This window comes from Crocuta crocuta, unplaced genomic scaffold (genome assembly GCF_008692635.1).
Source record: "Crocuta crocuta isolate KB4526 unplaced genomic scaffold, BGI_CrCroc_1.0 scaffold128, whole genome shotgun sequence".
Taxonomy (NCBI): Eukaryota; Metazoa; Chordata; class Mammalia; order Carnivora; family Hyaenidae; genus Crocuta; species Crocuta crocuta.
The window spans coordinates 4,492,924-4,513,729 of NW_027532232.1; the positions used below are offsets into that span (position 1 = coordinate 4,492,924).

Sequence of the window (20,806 nt, forward strand, 5' to 3'; positions counted from 1 at the left end):
CCCGCCCGGGGCTCTCGGGGTCCCCGCCTGCATTGTTGCGACTGTGCAGGTCGCTATTATTGGGTAACAGTCGCCCCTTTGCCCCGTTCTCTCCGGGGAGGGGACCGAGGAGGCACGCAGGGATGCGAGTGCGACGGCCGATCGGGACGGAGCGCCCCCTCACCCCCACCCCAGTGTCCGCAAGTCGGGCCGGGCCTCGGCGCGCCCCCGGCCCTGCGCCCGGCGGGAGCGCGCGCTGACCCCGCAGGTAATCCGGGGCGCAGGCGGTCGGCGTGGGGCGGGGTCGCTGGGAGCCTCGCTCTGCCACCTGTGCCGCGTTGGGGGGGGGTCTCCGGACGGAACGACTAAGAGAGAGGGAGTTGCTTTAGGAACATTCCTTGAGACTGATCCCCAAAGTTCAGGGTTTTCTCTCTTTCGCGAGCTCTTTGCCAAAACCAGGATTCTCTTCTCCGATTGGATCACTGTTGTTGCTTTTAGTTCGTGGCCGGGGTTAGTGGTAAGTGTGCAAATACGGAATTGCTGTTAACTCAGGTTATTTATGTGCTGTATGTAATTGCCCTTCCGCGAAGTGGTATTAAAACAGTCAAAGTTAGGAGTGGAGAAATGGTCACGCTGTTTTTGAAATGCACTTATCCGAGTGGCAGAAGGGGAACTAAATTCACTTTTACTTTAAGCCCTGAGTTTCCAGGACCCAAACTGTGTGCGGTTTTAAGTTTAAAACCTCGTTGTGTGGCCACCATGTCTACCGGATTTTCTGAGATCCTAGAGAATTTATTATGGCTTGTGTAGCAAAATAGGAAATGTTTGAAAAGTAAAACCAGTTGTTTTGTTAGAGAATTTGGGAGGGGGGGATAGGAGATTTTCTTTGTTTAAAAAGTTTCTTGGATATTAGAAAAAAAATTTTTTTTTAACTTGGCAGTGCTTTTGTTGCTTTCCCTGGTAAGTCGAATCGCATGTCCAGTTCGGAAGCACACACGCTTTAACCCTAGTATGCCCATTTTTGGAGGTTTCTTGAGAGTGCTCATTAAGTTTGAGAGGGGTGGCTGAATTACTCTCTGAAAATATTCAACTTTTTTTCCTGGTTGGCGCCATCTTTTAAATCGATTTTGCCAAAAAAGAAAAGCACTGTAGCTAGCCTAGGATTTCAGTTTCTCCTACCTCCCCTCAGAGCCACATGCTCACTTCTTGGCAGCCTGTCTCCCAGTCCTCCTTCTTGTCTGGGAGACCACATCAGGAGGGCTAAGGGACACACAAATGCCAGAGCTGAGTCTGCAGTTTTCTTTGACCTAACAACCCCTAATATTCCTTTGCGTCTTGCGGAATATTCGCGAGGCAAGTGATTTAGCGTGGATTGTCATTACAGCCTTTACATATTTCAGACTGTGAAGTCCTTGAAGGCAAGGGATGTGCCTTGTTTGTACGCCTCCAAAATAGCATAGGACTTGGTGGTGAGAACCTCGCTTGTTTTTTGACTGAATCAATCCAGAATAATTCTTCTCCCTGGGGTGTGGCCACTTCTGATGTGAACTGCAGAAAACCCCCGGCTTGTGCTGGTAGGAATGCAGATTTTATTATAATTGCTGTTCTGGAGCCCAGGATCGAATGCAGGGCCCCGACAGAAAAAATATGCCCGGGCTTTCTTTGGCTATGGAAATTCAGGAAAGTGTTAAGAAAGCAAGTGGCAAAAATTTAATTAGCTTCCCCCCCCCCTTCAGAACTAGTTTTAAGGTGCAGCTTTACTTTTTTTTTAAGTTAAAAAAAAAAATTATTTTTTTTTTTTTTGCAACAAGATTGAAGTATTTTCCCCCAGGTTAAATATTTGCAGCCTTGCTTTTGAAGTGAAATCTGTTGGTAGCTGTGGCTCTTACCCGTTGAAGAGCTGAGGCACCCAGTGGTGGTCCTGGAGCCTNGTCAGCACAGAGCCCGACGTGGGGCTCAAGCTCAGGGACCATGAGCCCATGACCTGAGCTCAAGTCAGATGCTTAGCTGCTTAACTGACTGAGCCACCCGAGGAGCCCCTTTCAGCATGGAAAATTCAAACTTGAGGGGCTGTTACTTACCATTCTTCAAGTTGAAAATCAGGGCTCAAAACACTTAGGAATGTATTTGTGTTTTTCTTTGCTGTTTCAGCCCCACATAGTTCCCAAAGCCCCGGGCCTTCTGTCTTCAGTTGAGTCACTCTGGAATACGATGGCCCTGGGGTAGCATTGGCTTATTTTGAACTTCTCTTTGAGATGTGCCTAGAGAAAAGAGCACACCATTTTTTAAGGCCCAGTTCTAGGTTCACCTTGCTCTTTTTTCGGATACCTGGTACTTTCTCAGTAAGGTGTGTGCTTTTGTTTGTTTTTCAAAACTGAGAAGCAAACATAAATGAAGAGTGAATGAAACTTGAAGGGCACTTATGTTTATTAAGCACTTTCAGTTTCCTGTTTATAACACATACATTTAATCATGCATTAAACAGAATTATGATACTTGATGATGTTAAAATTTTTTATTCACAGATTATTTTCCAGCCATATGAATGCTGTTTATTCATTCATTTATTTTGCTGAGGGCATTTTGCATAGAACATTTTGCTTGGTAGAAAAGACCTGGGATCTAATTCCACCTTAACTTTGCTGGGCCTGTACTGCCTCATTTGTAAAATAAGATGGTTTTTAATTGATACTATTTTAAGATTTCTTTAGGCCTTCAAAGTGTGTGTGGATGCCATGGGAATGTCACAGCTTTTAACAGCATTTGAAAAATGGTCCTCTAAAGCCTACTCTTACTCATGTTTGAAACACAGACTTGTGAAACCTAAGTTTGATAGCCATTTAAATTTTTTCCTTTGGGAAACTTGGGTCAAGTGAGCAGAGTCCCCTCACTGGCTTCTACTCCTTGCTGTAGCCTCACTGTGGTGGTGTCCCGTGCTGGCCTTTTGTCCTCTGCTTTTGCAAGGTTCCCCTCTGGAGTACCATATCCCCCTCTGTCACCTGATGGACTCCTGATCCTTCAGAGCAGTTCCACTTAGGCCCTGACCTCCTGTCCCATCCAGGGCTAGGAGCACCCCCCCTCCCCCATCTCATGGGGGCTGTCCTGGGTCCCTGTACCAGCAGTTTACACTCTGATTAGACTGGGTGGGTTCTCCCCCTAGACAGACCTCTGTTAGGGCTAGGAACATATGCCATCCATCTGTCTCCTGCACCTAGCACCCTGCCTGTGTCTATGTTCATTTAACTCCTCCTGGGTTCGATAACAAACTCCTGCCTGGAATCTTCACCAAGCTTCAGGATGTGGAGGTACTGCTGCCTAATCTACCTTACAGCTTAGAGCCAAAGGAACCCAGGCTGTGAGTATTTCAGATCAGACCTAGTAGATAGGGAAGCCTAAGACGAAGGAGAGAGACTCCAGAGCTTAGGCCTGCAGGCAGCAGTTTTCTGAGTGTTTTCTATGAAAGCGAAAGAGGAGAAGAGATCAGAATGGAAATGCTTTAAAGATTGATAACTGATCGTTACAACTGAATTCATAGTGCAGAACCCTACTTGGCCACCAAGAATGCACTTATTCTTCTTGGTCTTTCAGTAACTGGTGGCTACAGGAGTGTTATTAGGCACTAATGGGCTAGAAATGAACAGTTCAGGGGGCACCTGGGTGGCCCAGCTGGTTAAGCATTCAACTTTGGCTCAGGTCCCATGATCTCAGGGTTGCTGAGTTCAAGCCCCCCATCAGGCTGTCTGCTGTCAGCACAGAGCCCGCTTCAGATCCTCCATCTCCCTCTCTCTGCCCTGTCCCCTTTTGCACACACACTCTCAAAAATAAAAATACATAAATAAATTCTGGAACTTCAGGACTGTCATGAAATTGGGGGTGATTCATTGGCCTTGCAAAAATTTATAAAACCATTTTAAGACTGTTCACATCTAACAAGTTGCGATTTTTAAAAAGGCCGGTGTCAGAAAATATTTTAGAAAACCTAGCATGAAATGTGCGCAGCCATTTAAAATCTGTGCATGAAGTGTGTAGGCACTGGCGAAAATATTTAAAGTAGTGCAAACTGGTTGTAATTTTAGGGTGGTGAACTTGTGTGCTTTTTTAACATCTTTCCAAAAGTTTTAAGAAACAATAGATTCAGCGTTTCTTAAGAAACAAAATGATCTTAGGATGGTGAAAGCCTCCCTCAGCACATCACCAAAAGTAGGAACTGTAAGGGAAAATAATTCCTGTAAAGGAAAAAATCAGAATAAGTTTCTGTATGTTAAAATGCCAGAAACAGAAGAGCAAATGGCAAACTGAGAGAAATATCATAAACTCACAAGCAATTTAGTTTTCCTTACAAAAAGAGGGTTTGTAAACCAATTAGATAGAGAAGGCACCTTCCTCTGCCATGGAAAAAGCTCAAACTAGTACTTTCTCAAAGAAGGAGAAGGGATCATGAAAGTTTCAGCTCCACCAGTAGTACTGGAAATGCCAATCAGTGAGAGCCTGTTCTTAAGAATTTTGACGTAGATGAAGAAATAAACCGCTTCTGGTGAACCCACTCGTACGTTACTAGAAAGAGTGATTTAGTATGACTTGTCCGAGAGAATCTGTGACACAAGCTTACAAAAATAATGTGTGTCCTAAAATTTAACCCAAGAAAAGAGTGAAAATTATGAATAGACTGATGCTTTCATAAGGATACTTATTTAACATCCTCATTTGAGCATTTGTTTTCAGTGTTTTGATAGTAAGGATGATTATTTCATCATTTGTTGATAACTTTCCATTTCTGAAATTCTGTATTCATGATTATTCAGTGAGCATGAAGTGACAGAAATATGCTACAAAACCATTTGTAATGTCTAAAATTTCAGGGTTTTGGTTTGTGAGTATACACCTTAAATAAAAAGATGATAAACCAGAAAGTCATGGTGATTATCTCTGAGCAGTGGATTTATGGGCTATTTTTAGTTTAGTCTTTCTGGTTTTCAATTTTTCCTCCAGTTTTCTGTAGTGCACATGTATTTCTAATACAGTGGATTAATTTGTAAAAATGACCACAGAGAAAACAGAGCTGGTGGGTCCCCTTGGAGCGGGGTGGTTCTGTTTGGTTTTGAGTGGAAATGGCCTTGGTGTTGGCTTTGCGGGCAGGCGTGAGGTCCAGGGCGGCTCCATGTGCAGGGAGGGGCTGCACGGTTTCCCCTTCTTTCCCCCACATCTCCATCCTTCAGCCGCTTCCGGCCCCTTCACGTTTCATGCTCTCCGTGAAACCATCTTAATCTCCTGAAACTCATTTATATTTTGAGATTTTATAAATTCTAGCACTGGATTATGTACTGACCAGATGTCTTCAGTGTGGAAGCTTCCTTTCTTGGTGATACCGTGAACTTACCATCCTTTTTTGCTTCCTTCCTAACTCCTAATAATAGTAGGTGCATTTTTAAATTGAATGTGTATTCTAAGTGACACAAATGAGGATTGCAGTTGGAATTAGGCGAAAAGAGGTACATAGAAGTATGGCACCAAATGCCAGGAGTAAAGTACCTTTACTACGTAGAGGTTCGTTAACTGAGTACTGACTGAAATAGTTAAGTGAACCCGAGAAACAGCCGAAAGTCAGGACGCAGAGGAAAGGCCAGAGCCGGGAGCTCCCTCCCAGCAGGATGGAAGGAGGCCTGCCTTCCTTCCAGCCCAGAGTCCGGTTCTGCTGGACCGGACAGAAGTCTAGCTCTTCACCTTCTGCGAGAGGGTGGAGAAGAGAAAGTCCAAGAGTGGTGCCTTCTGACTTCTCCCATGTGCAAGATTCAAAATCCAGGAAGCTTCTTTTCCGGGTTCATCTTACGTGTAACAGTACCACTTCGAATGTGCCAGAGAGCAGGCCGAACCCATGTTGGTGACTTTGGAACTGCCCTCCCTTGGCTTTCTGCTCCTTGCAAGTGCCTCCTTTGGGACAGAAGCCTCTCCTCCACGCTGCTGGTCAATGGTGAACTTGGACATGGCGCCGGGACATTTTACTAATGTTCAGAGGCTCCGTTGGTCAGTGTCTCCTATTTGATATGGTGAAGAAAGAGCACTGACAGGGGACTCAAAAGACACAAAGGGGTGGAAGGCTTGGTGGTGCTGTAGATAGTCCGCCTGTAGAGCAGTTGGCCCAGAGTCATCCCCTCAGTGGTACTTTGTAAACGTTCTTTGTGTTGGTGACTTTGCCACATGGGTTTTCTAGTGTCTGTGGGTTGGTTGGTGCATGTCTCTGGTGAGGCATGTCATATAATCAGTTTTATATTGTGGGGCTTCGTTGGCTTTTGTGGGGTTTTGGGGGTCACTTTATTATGAAGGTGCTCAGCTTTACACATTTACTACATATTTACTGCATTTTCACAATTTTCATTTAAAACCATATTTGTCCATCTGTGTCCTGTGACATGGGAGTTATGGGGGTGGGAGAGAAGATCTGTGAATAAATGAATGTAGGAAACGGTTGCATATCAAGGGACCTTTAGCATGTTAATAGATGTTACTGTTGTTACAGGGAGATTTGTATCTTCTGGGGGATATGTGTCTTCTAGGGCATGTATGTCTGTGTATCTATATAAGGTGTACCCTTAATACAGCCTTTGAGGGAAGAAAGCCCTTCAGCCATATTAAAGAGTATTTTGTTTTGTAGAACACGTATTGATTTTAGAGTCATAGAAGGTGAAAAATGAGTGCCTTGCAGCAGCCAGAGATCGCAGTAAATCGATGCGTTCATTTCTGGTGTGTCTTTGGAAAGCGCTGATCATGGAGTCTGGAGGCACCTGTGTTCTTTGGAGCCGCGTGCGGGATGACGTGGAGCCTGGGGTCCTGATGAGAGCAACTATGTATGTAGTTGTCTAGAAACAACTTCCGCTTCACTGTATTCCATGTCTGAATCCTAAATGCTAGTACAGGAAGTATCTTAAAACCCTTTTTTAAGCACATGGACTGGCATTAATCCCTCTTCAGTGCCAAGGAGCACCAACACAATCAGAGTGTGTGCCATCCGCGTTTCCTGGGTGGCATCCTGCTCAAAGTACTTTTTTTAATGTTTTCATTTATTTTTGAGAGAGATAGAGACAGCATGAGCAGGGGAGGGTCAGAGAGAGAGGGAGATACAGAATCCAAAGACAGGCTCTAGGTTCTGAGCTGTCAGCACAGAGCCCGATGTGGGGCTCGAACCCATGAACCATGAGATCATGACCTGAGCTGAAGTTGGACGCTTAACCAACTGAGCCACCCAGGCACCCCTCAAAGTACTTTTTAAGCCTGGAAAATACTGGTTTATGACATTCACTACAAAGATACATCAAAAAAATTTTTTTCTCTGAGACTTGAAACTGCCTGGACTGGGAAAGCATTTCAGTCGTTGAAAATCAGAATTGGTGTCTCTTTACTGTCTTGGCTTCTTCCCTGCTCCTTCCCATGGGTTCTCCTGCATTTCTAGCTCGGTTTCCAGTGTGTGAACAGTGTTCTCAGGAGGTGTTGGGCCAGGTTAGTTTGGGGGCATAACCAGGTCTGTTTTCTGGAGCATTTTGGCCTCTTCAAGGAGGGGCTTTAACATGCAGTGATTCCCAAAGTTCTGAGCCAAGTCTCCGGTTTTTTTCCTTGAAAGATCTCTTGACATGAGCGTCTGCAGAGAATACTTGCTCTTCTAGTTCTGTCTTTTCTTCTAATGGACATTCAGGAGTTCTCTCCTTGACTTGAGTCTCTGTCCTGGTTTATGTTGCTGTGGGGCCTCCGGTTTTGCTTGGGCGGAGGTAGTTGTGGTGGTTCTGACTGGTTCTAACCATTGGCCTCCTGCTGAGCTCCAACTTCTTTGACCTCCAGACCTTCTGTCCTCAGGGCTGTCTGTCCAGCTGCTCTACCCTTAATCCCCTCTCCCTTTACCTCCCCTCTCTCGCTCCCTGTACTGGCCCAGCTTCTGTCTTGCCAGCGTTACAGCTGAGCTGCCCAGTCTTAGGTACCAGTTCTTCCTTCACGATGCTGTGTGCTCGCACCTTCCTTTTTGCTTCTGGTGCCGGCTTCCTGACCTCCTCCTGCTGCTGCACCTGTGTTAGGGGCCCTGCCGCTCCTCCTGTGACCAGAGCCTGCCCCCTGTGCGAATTTGAGTTCCCGTGATTTCGTGGAGGGGGCTCTGCTTTGGGTTCTTGACAGTCCTCCACCTCCTCCCCAGAAGCCCGGAACAGCCCTGCGCACCCAGCTCTGGGCACAGAATAGCGGGCAGCCCGGGACAGCGGGCAGCCGGGCGTGTCCCGATGCTTCGGGCTGGGAGAGCGGCTTCTGTACGACAGCTTAATGCAGTCCCTGGAAAGTCAGACCAGTCTGGAGGAGTTCTGTCAACTTTGAGATTTTGCCTGTAATGTAGAAATTTTCTTCTGATAAGCTGATTTTTAGAAAATGTCTGTGGTTGATGGATTCACAGACTATAACCAACAAACCATGGTTTACTAAAATTTCCTTTTGACGGTCGGGATGTGATCTGAGGTAAACATGCAATATGTTGCTTTTTTGGTAGATCTGTTAGGTGAGTGTGTGCGTATGTTTGTACATAGGACAGTAGGTTCCCTTAATCGTTGTAGTGAAAAGTAATTTTAAAACATTCAGATGCCTCTCTTGGCAGCAATGAATGGAACTGCAGTTTCACATTTAAAAAATGATTTTTTTTTTTTAATGTGGAGGAGAGGGTTTGGAGGTATTGCAGGTCTAGTATAGACTAAGTGAGCACATACTCTGTGTGCAGTCTGAAAAAATTAGTCCTAAAATGTGCTGCTTTCTACAGTTCATTGCAGTTACACCTTGCATAAGTTGGTTTCTTTACAAAGTGTTGATGTGTTAAGTGTTACTTCAGAAAATTGTTATTGGTGAAGCCCAGGCCCTCTGGGATGTCCATTTTTTATGTGTGTTTTCCCCCCATACAGAACTATGGGGGGATTCTGAATTTTGTGATTTTACACAAATACAAAAATACTCATTTTCAACTGGAAACCTGGCTTGATGGTTTTCAAAATAAGCTCTTTGATGAATTAGCTTGAAAGCTTTGCCTGAGAAAGAAACATAAGTTAATGAAGTACATTATGTGAAATCAGGAATGTTGATGTACATTTCTTTGAGGCTTCCCACGTTAAACTTGAGTTTGACAACCAAGATGTTAGTACTTCCCCAGGCAGAACTGGTGTGTTGATAGAAATCGTGAGGGTAGCTCAGTCGGTTAAGCATCCAAATTCAGCTTAGGTCACCGTTCATGGGTTCGAGCCCTGGGTCCACAGGCTCTGTGCTGACACCTTAGAACCTGGAGCCTGTTTTGGATTCTGTGTCTCTGTCTCTTTCTGCCCCTCCCCAGCACATGCTCAGTCATATTCTCTCTCTCTTCTTTCTCTCTCAAAAATAAATAAAACATTAAAAAATTAAGAAAATCAGGGGTGCTAGGTGGCTAAGTCAGTTAAGCGTCCGACTTTGCTTAGGTCATGATTTCACGGCCCGTGAGTTTGAGCCCCGCATAGGGCTCTGTGCTGACAGCTTAAAGCTTGGAACCTGTTTTAGATTCTGTGTCTCCCACTCTCTCACGTTCTGTCTCTCTGAAAAATAAGCATTAAAAAAAGTTTCTTTTAATTAAAAAATCAGCCACAGTCTTACATGTAGGATGTTCTTTATTTGTATTTGTGTGGGTTTTAATTATTGTAGGGGTGCAAAAGAGCCGCTTTTCTGTTTCTTCTGCCTCTAAACAATAACCTAAAAAATCACCAGTTTTATAGTGACTACAGAAACCAGTTGTGCATACTAAAAGAGAAATTAACTACAAAATTTTCACCTAGAAAGAACTGTCTTGACGAGGAGCAGTCCCTTTTTTTTCTCTTTTTTAAGTAAAAATAGGAGTGTGACTCTGTCAGAATCCTCCTAGGGGACATATATTATGGGTTTACCACATTTTTTCCTTTGTTACAGAGATAGTGTTTTGAATATGGGTGGGAGCAAGATTTAAAAACAAAACAAACAGAAAAAACAACCCTCATCTGCTTCCAAAAAAAAAAAAAACCTTCTGTTATTGAAGGTTTTCATCAAATGGCAAGTTTTCCATGAGCTCAGAAGATGTACTCAAATAATTGAGAGACTGAATTTATAATTTAATCACATTTGATTGAATCAAAGCCCAGGTTTAATACACACACGTGTATTATGTATCACTCCCATAGCCTTTCCCTAATATTTATAATGTCAGAAGGTAGAAGTACTTGATGTTGTTATAGCTACTAAGGACTTTTTCAACAAGCTGCCTTTTTATCAGTTCAGCGACTGAACATGTGCACAGAAGGGGGTGCAGATCTCTGATGGGTGGACCCGCATGAGCAGTAGGTGACGTCAAACTAGAAATCCCTAGTAACCAAGACCCTTGTTCTGGGGGTGCCTGGGTGGCTCAGTCAGTTAAGAGACCAACTTTTGATTTCAGCTCAGCTCATGATTTCACAGTAGTGGGATGGAGCCCCTTGAGATATTCATTCTCTCTTCCCCCCACCCCGAAAATAAATAAACTTGGGGGAAAAAAGACTTGTCCATGCACTAGGAACATTTCAGCTAAAGGAAGTGATTCTTGATTTCTCTTGGTGTCTTCAGTAGGGTGAATAAATTGTTAGAATGTATTCAAATCAAAATGTAAAAACTCTACATCAGATAGGAGTGTTGAGGTAGGACTGTTTCTCCTTTTCAAACCAATTTGTAGTGAAATGAGAAGTGTCTTTGAAAGTTCACTTACCTCAGGAAAGTTGCTGGCCAGAATTTTGACTCTGGGTTGACTTTTTTCAGTCAACTCGTGACGAGCGAAGTAATGAGAAAGCCTGAGAAACCCCAGAATAGGTGGTCTAGTTCCCCTAATGATGCAGTCGCTTTCACAGTCGGCCTTTTGAGCGGATATTATTTAAAAGACTCAGCACTCACCACTAGAGGGCAAACTTCAGCGCATGCGCAGAAATTTGGAGAGTAGTTGCCCGCCATCGCGGGAACTAGGAGTTGAGACTTCATTTGAATGTTAGTTGAAAAGCGGGGTGCCTGTGTGCCTCAGACGGCGATCTCGTAGTTTGTGGCTTCAAGCCCCACGTCGGGCTTTGTGCTGACAGCTCAGAGCCTGCTTTGGATTCTGTGTTTCCTCTCTCTGTGCCCCTCCCCCATTCACTGTGTGTGTGTGTCTCTCTCAAAAGTAAGTAAACATTGAAAAAAAAAACTCTGTGTGTGTGTCTCTCTCAAAAGTAAGTAAACATTGAAAAAAAAATTTTTTTTAGTGAAAGTTAAAAAGCAGTTGTGGTAAAATAATGCACCTCTTAGTGAAGCGGCCCCCGTGTATGGACCTGCCCGGGGGAGGGAGAGACGGGCGGCCTGCCCTCGGCCCGTGATGATGCCTCCGCAGCCAAAGGCGCGCGTCTGGACCGACACCCTCCGTGGCCGGAGGAGACTCCGGAGGAGTCTCCGCTCGCTTCTGAGCGACCGGGGCTCGCTGTCTGTATCTGTGTGAGCCTGGGTCCCGAAGGGGCCGTGGCACCAGCACGGGAGAGGGATTTCTTGGGTGCTGGTGAGCAGTGAAAGCTCTTCGGTTGTGCGTTTTCCAGCCTCGGCGGCGTCAGTCTGTCAGCACCGCACCCATTAACTGACAAGATCGGTAGGAAGCATTTTTCAAGTTGGTATTTTAAAGCATCCTGTTGAACATATTTGGTGGTAGAATGAGAGATTCAGATGAGTTTTAAGAAGGAAGGAGATTTCAGGGCACCTGGGTGGCTCAGTCAGTTAAGGGTCTGACTTCAGCTCAGGTCACGATCTCACAGTTCGTGGGTTCGAGCCCCGCCTTGGGGTCTCTGCTGACACGACACCTTGGAACCTGCTTCAAATTCTGTGTCCCCTTTTCTCTCTCTGCCCCTCCCCCACTTGTGCTCTCTCTCTCAAAAATAGTAAAAAAAAAAAGTTTTTAATGAGATTTCAAGAAAACTTGAGCTTTTAGCAACTGCTTCTGGCTGGATCCCCAGGTCTGTCAGAATACAAAGCTTCACTTTTTTTTTTTTTTTTAAGCTTCACCTTTTTGATGACAGATACACTTTGAAAAGAGTCTTTGGAAAGTACTGCTCTTATTATCAGTTATCAGGGGTACTAAGACGTTTTCAGGCAACATTAATTTACCTCATTTTGACTTAAAATAAACATGCTAGATTTGATGTTTCTCCCCTGAGAAGTTTTCATTGTATTTTAAATTTAAATACCCCTGTTAGGAGTTTCAAGGACACCTGATGACCTTTGTAGAAGTGTTCCTACAAATAAAAGCCAGTGTTTACTGTGTGCCAGATGCTCCTCTAAACGTTTTATTTACGTAACTCATCTCTTACTTTCAACACCCCTTCAGGGTTGCTCTTGTTACTGCCCGTGACAGATCATTTAGGCACAGAAGGCAAGGAATCTGCACCAGCCCACATGGCCAGTTGGGTTGTGAAGCTATAATTTTGAAGTCTTACAAACATCTACATACGTGTATATACTAACTACAGTATTTGAAGAAGGCGCGACCTTGTGCAGTGCCGATCTACGCTTCTTGAATCGTTTCTGCAGTAGGAAACACATTTTATGGGAGAACCCCGGACATACCCAGGCATAGATAAGACATGCACTGAGTGGTCCTTGCCTCCTTCTTCTGTTCTGTGAGCTTTTTCTTTATTTTAGTAAAAAGTTCCAGTTGCCATTTACTACGTTGATTTCATGATCCACACCTCAATGAATTGTAGCCCTCGACTTGAAACGCAGATTCAATCTAATACCATTTTTCTTTGTTTTAAAGTGAACAAAGGTACTTGGAAGGAAGATACGCGGCACACCAGATGAGATCCTTGCATGAATCTGCAGGAGCGTTGTGCCAAAGCTGAGGTCCGGAGTCCGGTCCTTAGCAGTGGGACCCAGTTTCTATGGACAAACCTGTCTGTCTGTAGAGCACCTGTTAAGTAATAAATGTATGATCTTCTGTGGGTTTCCAACTTTTCTAAATCCCTTGAGACTGGCAACGCTTGGGTCACCCTACTTGGAAGTCACATGGTAATGAAAGTGGGAAGGGTCTGTGCTGGCTGAATATGATATTTAGGGCTTTGAGTGCAGTCTGTGGATTCTTAGGATTTAAAAGGACCCTTGTTTTCATTGTTTCAAGGACCCAAGCTGAAGAATAAAAATTATTTAACTCCTAAGATGTTCTGAGGAGAAAATTTTGTGCTTAAAGACATCTGAAATGTCTCATAATTACAAAATCATGTGTGTGGGTGTGTTGGGGAATGAATTGAATTAGCACGTGCATGTATTTATATTATATAATTAGACAAAGATTGAACACAAGAAGGCAGCTATATTAATTCGTTTAGTAGAAGTATAAGGGCCTGCTAATTTCAAACCTCTGCTAGTTTTTAGGGGGTGGGTGGAAGGCCAAGAGAGAACTCCGCTCTGAAACTTGAAATCCTTTTTGCACTTACCTTTCCCCACAGCGGGGAGTCCTGGCCTTGTTTCTTCCTTTTCTTTAAGCCATCAGTGTTACCTTGTTTATGGCTTGTTTCAGTAATTCCTTTCATGGTCGTGCATAAGTCCTCCGCACTGTGTTCAGGTATCTCCCCCCCACCCCCAGGACCGTCTCTGCCAGCAAGTAGTACAAGCACCTCTCCGTGGCTGTGTGGCCGCCTCTCTGTGGTAGTTCTGTGTGCTGATGGGCTAAGTGGGTTTTGGTGTCGATTTGCGTTTAAGTACCCTCAGATTCCGGTGTCTTCTTAAATCGACAGACTAGTAAATTCCCCAGTATATCTGGAGTTCTTACAGTGCCAGGGCCTGTGTTCGGCCAGGGATTCACCTGGGAACAAGGCCCCTGCCCGCCAGCCCCAGAACGGTCCTGGGAGAGATGCTGCTTTCAAAGAAGGACCCTCAGTTATTGATGTATTTGCCATTGTAGTAGGAACAGATACAAGTGTAAATTTTCTTTATCGAAACCTGCGTTTCACAGATAGCAATAATGAGCAAAGTAGCCTAGTTTTGAATTAAGGAAAGTAAGCGAATACAGTATTTGATAGTGGCTTTTTATTTACGCTTTCCAGATTATAAAATATTAAAAGTATATTTCATGAGTGAAATATGAAAATAAAAAATGAGCCTCTACTCTCCTCCCCCCCCCCCCCCAAAAACTTAACTTTTTTTTTTTTTTAAAGCAGTTATAGGTCCTTAGCAGAATTAAAGAGGAAGGCACAGAGATTTCCCAGGTACCTCTGCCCACATATACAGCCTTGCCCTGTTATCAACATCTTGCACCAGAGTGGTCCATCCCCTACACTGACACATCAAAATCACCCAAGAGTCCGGAGGTGACATTAGAGTTTGCACTTGGGGGAGATACTTTGTATGGTTTTGGACAAAGGTATAGTGACTTGTGTCCCTCATGATAGTGTCACGTGGGGTAACTTCACTGCCCTAGAAATCCTCAGTGTTCTGTCTCCCCCAACCCCAAACCCCTGGGAACCGCTGGTCTTTGTGCCTTCTCTGTAGTTCTGCCTTTTCCAGTATGCCCTCTGGTTGTAATCCTACAGTGTGTAGCCTCTTGGGATGGGCTTTTTTGACTTCATAATATGTCTTTAAGGTTTCTCTGTCTTTTCGTGACTTAATAGTTCGTTTCTTTTTAGTAAAGAGTAATATTCCATTGCCTGGATGTACCACAAGTTAGTTATTCGTCCATTCATCCACTGAAGGACATCTTGGTTGCTTCCAACTTTTGGAAATTATGAATAGAGTTTCTGTAAGCATCCATGCATGGGTTTTGGTGTGGATATAAGTTTTCAGATCCTTTAGGTGAATACCAAGCTGTGTTAATGCTGGATCATACGAAACAGGTATGTTCAGTTTCCTAAGAAACCACCAGATTGTCTTCCAAGGTGGCTGTACCGTTCTGCATTCCCCCCAGCAGCGTGGGAGGGCTCCCGTTGCACCACGTCCTTAACCTGCATTTGGCGGTGTCATGGTCCAGGTTTTTGCTCTTCTAATAGATGTGCAGTAGGAATCCTGTTCTATATTTGCATTTTCCCTGATGACAGATGATATGAAACATTTTTTTATATGCTTGTGTGGTGTCTGTATATATTCTTTGGCCCATTTTTTTTTTAAATGTTTATTTTAGAGAGAGACCGAGCACAAGTTGGGGAGGAGCAGAGAGAGAGAGGGAGACACAGAATCTGACGCAGCTCCAGGCTCTGAGCTGCCAGCACAGAGCCCCACATGGGGCTTGAAGTCACGAACCGTGAAATCACGAGATCATGACCTGAGTCAAAGTTGGACGCTTAACCCACTGAGCCACCCAGGCACCCTGGCCCACTTTTTTTTTAATCAAGTAGTTTTCTTAGTATTAAGAGGGCTTTATATGTTTGGTTTAGCAGTCCATTATAAAATGTGTCTTTTGCAAATACTTTCTCTCCCCCGTGGCTTGTCTTCTCATTCTCTCGACATTGACTTTCATAGATCAGAAGTTTTAAATTTTCATGAGGTCCAAATTATCACTGATTTCCTTTGTGCATCGTGCCTCTGGCATTGCATCCAAAAAGGCATCACCACACCCAAGGCCATCTAGGTTTTCTCCTGTGATCTTCTGGGAGTTATATCATTTGCTCCACTTTTATTTTAAGGAACAGTTCACAAGTACTACATGAATAACATTCAACGTATTGAAAGTGTCCTTATATTTATACATTTAATGGGTTTTCATCATTTTCTGACTAAAAGCAGGTGAATTAGATGGGCCTTTCAGGACCATCTCCTACCACCCTACTATATTTTAGAGCGGAGAAAGCAGACTATCATTTGGGGAGTTTCTGCAGTGTGCCAGGCAGAGAACTAGGCATTTTTACATCTGATGTCTCATCTAAATCTCCAGTTGGTGTTTGGGTCTGTAATTTAAAATGAGTTAACAGAATTAGAACTGGCATTATTGAAGGAACCAATGCGAGAATATGGTTAGCAGCACTCACTGGATTCTGATTCACTGTAGTGGTTGGCGTAGTATTTTCTCAGTCCCACGTGGAGGTGATCTGAGTGGGGGGAGGGGTGTCATCTTGTTGAGATCACCAGAGGAACCCCTTGTAGAGGTAGGAAGCAGCCAGAGTATAGTCCACTTTCTCTCAGACTTTGAATCCAGGGTTACGTAAAGTTCAACTGTGAGATATGCAAAGAGGTTTTACTAGGAGACGGCCGCCATAAATCGTTCTCACTGGTTGCACATTATTTTTGAATAAGGTATGTGGTTGGTTTCGGAAGCTGAAGCATGATACTTGTCCTGTCCGTGTTCAGTTATAAGTTGGTCATGTGGATGCTTGTATGCTGGCTTTAGAATTTAAAGGGAAAATTCATGTCGTGCTCACACTTGTATTCTCTCAGGGCGAATGGTGGTGTTTGTGCTCTCTCCTTATGATGGATCAGAGGCAGGGACTCTCCCCTGGCCCTTTACTTATCTGTTTCTTTATGCTTTGCTTTGAAGATTTTATCTGTGTTGTTGAAGACAACTTAGGTTTTTGTGAATTACTAACTTTATTTCTTCAGGTGTGATTTCCTTTGGGTTACGGTTCTGTATTTTTCAACTGCCACGGGTATTTCATTTTGCTGTTCTGTTCTTTTTGACAACTTCACATTCGGTGTATTAAAATTAAGCTCTTCGTTTTCCCTCTAGATTCAGGCTTCTAAACGAAACATGTCTTTCTCTCAGGGGGTTGTTTCTCTTTAATTCCCTTTAACCCTTGGGGTTTTGCCAACATGAGAGCTTTTTCAATGAGTGTGGAATTTAGTGATACTAAAAATTTCATAATGACAGATTTATGAGTGGATGATCATTTAACCTAGAACTGTTATGAAGCTTTGTGCTTATGAGTTCATATTTATTTACAGTGTAAATAGTATTTATTTTTTATATGTATTTATAGTGTTGATCCTCTGGCTGGCTGTCAGTAGAGCATGTGATGCTTGATCTTGGGGTTGTGAGTTCGAGCCTCGTGTTGGGTATGGAGCCTACTTTAAAAAAAAAAAAGTACAATTATATTGTTGCCAGGTGATTACCTAAAGCAGGGAGTGTAATTGATTGAGATTCCCGGGAGAAACATGTTTTATAAACTTTTTTTAAATCATGAAAGATGTTAAATTACAGCAAACATGTCTGCCACCAAGAATTACACGTGTTAACCTGTTTAACGTTATTTCCTACTTAAGGAAATATGAGTGGGTTTTCTAACTTCTGTAATCCAAAGTCCTAGTGACCGTAGAGGATACTGGCAAGGACTGTCAGAGAGTAATGAAAGTATCCGTGTGTATTTTTGGTGGTACAGAGGTTCTGCTAAAACTACTGTGGTCTGTTGCCCACACTGACGATTGCAGGAATTGCCAAGTTTCAGCTAGAGGTTAGTGAAAACCAGGATCTAATTTTTCCCCGTCTACAACCACAGTCACTTTGAATTCTGTCCATGGACCCCCCCACCTCTGTTCTCCCCTGTAGTAGGCAAGGTAACATTTTTATTAGTTTTTGGCTTATCTCCCATTTTTTTTCTTTTTCAAAAAGAAAAATGTATCCTTAATGTGCTTGTTAGTATTTACCCCCTTATGCACGGAAGGAACTGTGCTGTTGGCAGCGCATGCGCACACTGAGAATCCCCGGAGTCAGTCCGCGAGTGCGGCCCATTGTGTGGATATGCCGCCCTGTAGTCCTGCCCCCTGGTGGTGGAATGGGGCTTAACGTCCAGGCTTTCGCAGCGACTGAACTCAAGTTCACAACCTCTTGTGCGTTTGGGACAGTTTATTTGGGGGACAAAGTGCTAGAGGTGAGGTCGCTGGGTCCGAGGATAAATGCGGCTGTGATGTTGTTAGATTCCCCGAAGTGACCATTTGTGTCAAGGAGAGTTCCCATCTGCAATAGTTATTTTGAATTTTTGATGTAAGGTCTGCCAGATTCTGGAATCCAGAGATAAATTTGTGGAGGTTTGAAAGTACATGTTTGAGAGTCAGGCCTTGCCATGTTTTATGCCTTCCTGCCTGTGCCCCCGTTTCCGGTCAGCCCCACTCCGCAGTGCCTGCTTGGGGTGGCTTCAAGCCTCCAGCTTGCCTTTTTCTGTTGCTGGGAGTCAAGGTCCTGCCAGTCTCTGAGCTCTGATCACCTCCAGATCCATTTCTCTGCCTTTAGGTGCTCTCATCCCAGGTCCGCAGCGCCTTCCGGCTGCCGTCTCCATAGTCACATCAGACGTGTCGCTTCCCTGCAGTCCCCACTCACAGCAGAGGCCTGCGGTCCTGTGCCTGCACCCCCAGCCTCGTGGGATTCGTTCTCCCACCTCATGCCCTCCGTCCCTTGTGAAGCGCCCTCCCTCGTGCTCTCCTGCTCTTTAAGTCCTGGTCACCCCGCCAAGAAGCGGTTCAGAGCACACATTAGTGACGCCTTCTTGATCGTCACAGCCAGGAACGCTTTCTTTCAGACCTGCTGAACTCCTGGTGTGGTTCTTGTCTGTGTCCTTAATGTGGCAGTAAATCATATATGCCGCAGGACATGTAGCCCCTTCAGCTGAGGTGCAAATTACATCTTCACTTCATGTTGCAGGAGAATCTAGTCCCTTCTCTTGGCAGCATCGTAAATAGCAGTTCTGAAAGTTTGTCTTTCCAGTAGAACACCTGATAATCCTGCTGTCTGTGCTGAGCTGCATATGTATGCAGAACCTGGTCATTGTGTAGAGAGGGACATTCCTTTCTGGAAATGAACGGAGTTTGACCCATAAAAATGTATAGCTAGCATGCATTAAAGCTGTTTTTTTTCTTAGCAGCTTTATTGAGGTACAATTTACATACCATAAATAAAGTTCAGTTTTACATGCGTAATTCAGTGATTTTTTTTTTTTTTTTGGAAAGCTACAGAGTTGTGTAGCCATCACATGATCGGTTTTACAGCATTTCCATCACCTAGAAGAGATCCCGTGTGCTGGTTTGCAGTCACTCTTGAGTCCCGGCCCCAGGCAGGCACCAGTCCACTGCCGGTCCCTAGAGCTTGCCTGCTCTGGACATTTCGTACAGTGAATGGCGTCACGTAGTCTCTGGTCTTTTGCATCTGGTTGCCACTTAACGTGATGTTTCAGGGGTTCATCTGTGCTGTAGCACCTGTCAGTACTTTAGTTTTTATTGCCAAATTGTCTTCTTTGGGGACTGTATGACATTTTGCTTATCCACTAACCTGTTACTGGATGTTTGGGTTGTTTGACTTCTGGGCTATTATTAAAAAAATGTACCTAGGTGGCTTAGCTGGTTGAGCATCCGACTCTTGGTTTTGGTTCAGGTCTTGCAGTCCAAGAGTTCGAGCCCCACATACAGAGCCTGCTTGGGATTCTGTCCCTCTGTCTCTGCCTCTCTCCCGCATGTGCTCTTTCTCTCTCTCTCTCTCAAATAAACTTTAAAAAATGTGCCATGAAAAATAAAAATGTGCTGGAATATTTGTGTATGGGTCTTTGGGCAGATACATGTTTTTTTGTTTTGTGGGTGGATACCTAGCACTGGAATTTCTGGATCATGTGGTGAGTATATGTTAACTGAACCTGGTCTTGTAATGCCCCAAATGTTTAAATATTTGAGTGAAGACATAAACCAGTCAATTCAAGCACTTAAGATACATTCAGGTCTTGGGAATTTGGCTTCGAATTGGTTGTTTGGGAAATAGCAGAACCGCTTTCCACTTGGCCAGGCGTTTCTGTTGCTTCTCTTAACTTTACAGGAATGGGTTTAAAGGTTTTGAATGACTTCAAGTAAGTAGACAATTCGGGTAATAGTCTCCTAAAGCCATCTATTAAGGTATTAGTTGAAATTTTTTATACTTGTCCACTGTAATTGTTTGAACTTAATTGTGATCCCTTAGTTCTATATAGAAATGGAATAATGTATTTTGTAAGTAAATTTTGCAAGCCTTGAATTTCAGTCATGAAGTTAAACTTCTCTAAGGTGGTAAATGCCTTTCCTTGTAGATGTACAAGTGAAACCCTCAGTCTTGAATGTGCAAATTGTTGGCCTGTGTTTATAAGATTTAGCCCCCGTTCTAGCATCTGTAAGATTCCTTCTTGATTAAAAAGGTTAAACATTTAAATAACCATTCAAATACTAATTTATGAATATTCAAATGAAACCATTTTTAATAGTTTCGGGAGTGTAAGCATAAATGTCCGTTTCATGAATTTGCTAGCTCTTCCTTGATCTTTCGTTTGCAGTCATTTGAACTTGTTGAACTGGTCGCTACATATTCTCATCATGAAGTTTTCACTTGGCATTTTGTGTAGTTCTTTTGGAAGCCAGGTTGTAATCTCTTGGTAGCCTGCTTCTTAAGTGGAGTAAGAAATCGCCACCTTTCTTGAGGAGCAATGTGGGATGGGGTGATGGAGAGAACATGGCCTTGGACTCTAAACATTTAGTTCTGAGTCCTCGCTACTTATTGGCAGCAACTTTGGGCAAATGAGTATCTTTGAGCCTGAGTTTCCTCATTTGCAAGAGATGATAGGATGCAGAGAATATAGTTATTGTAAGGATTAAATGAGAGAAGGTATTAAAACTCCTGTCGGTACCGAGTCTAGCTTTGGAGCCTACAGTAAATACTAGGTCCTTCCCTTACACAGATGATAAACTAACGTGGAGGAGTCGTACCTGATGCACACTGGGGGTGGTCACGGATGCGGTGGAGTGTAGACGAAGGCCACTGGAATGAATTCATTTACGAGAATGAAGGCTGTTTGTGTTTTTAGAAAGTGACTCATGTAGCAGTGTGGAGGGTGCATTGGGCGGGGGGGGGGGG

At 43.9% G+C, this 20,806-nt stretch overlaps 1 protein-coding gene across 1 annotated transcript in view; it reads left to right on the forward strand.

Moving 5' to 3' along the window:
- Positions 1 to 20,806, forward strand: part of CUL1 (cullin 1) — a 107,532-nt gene that overhangs the window by 2,424 nt on the left and 84,302 nt on the right. The gene's annotated exons all lie outside the window — the stretch shown is intronic.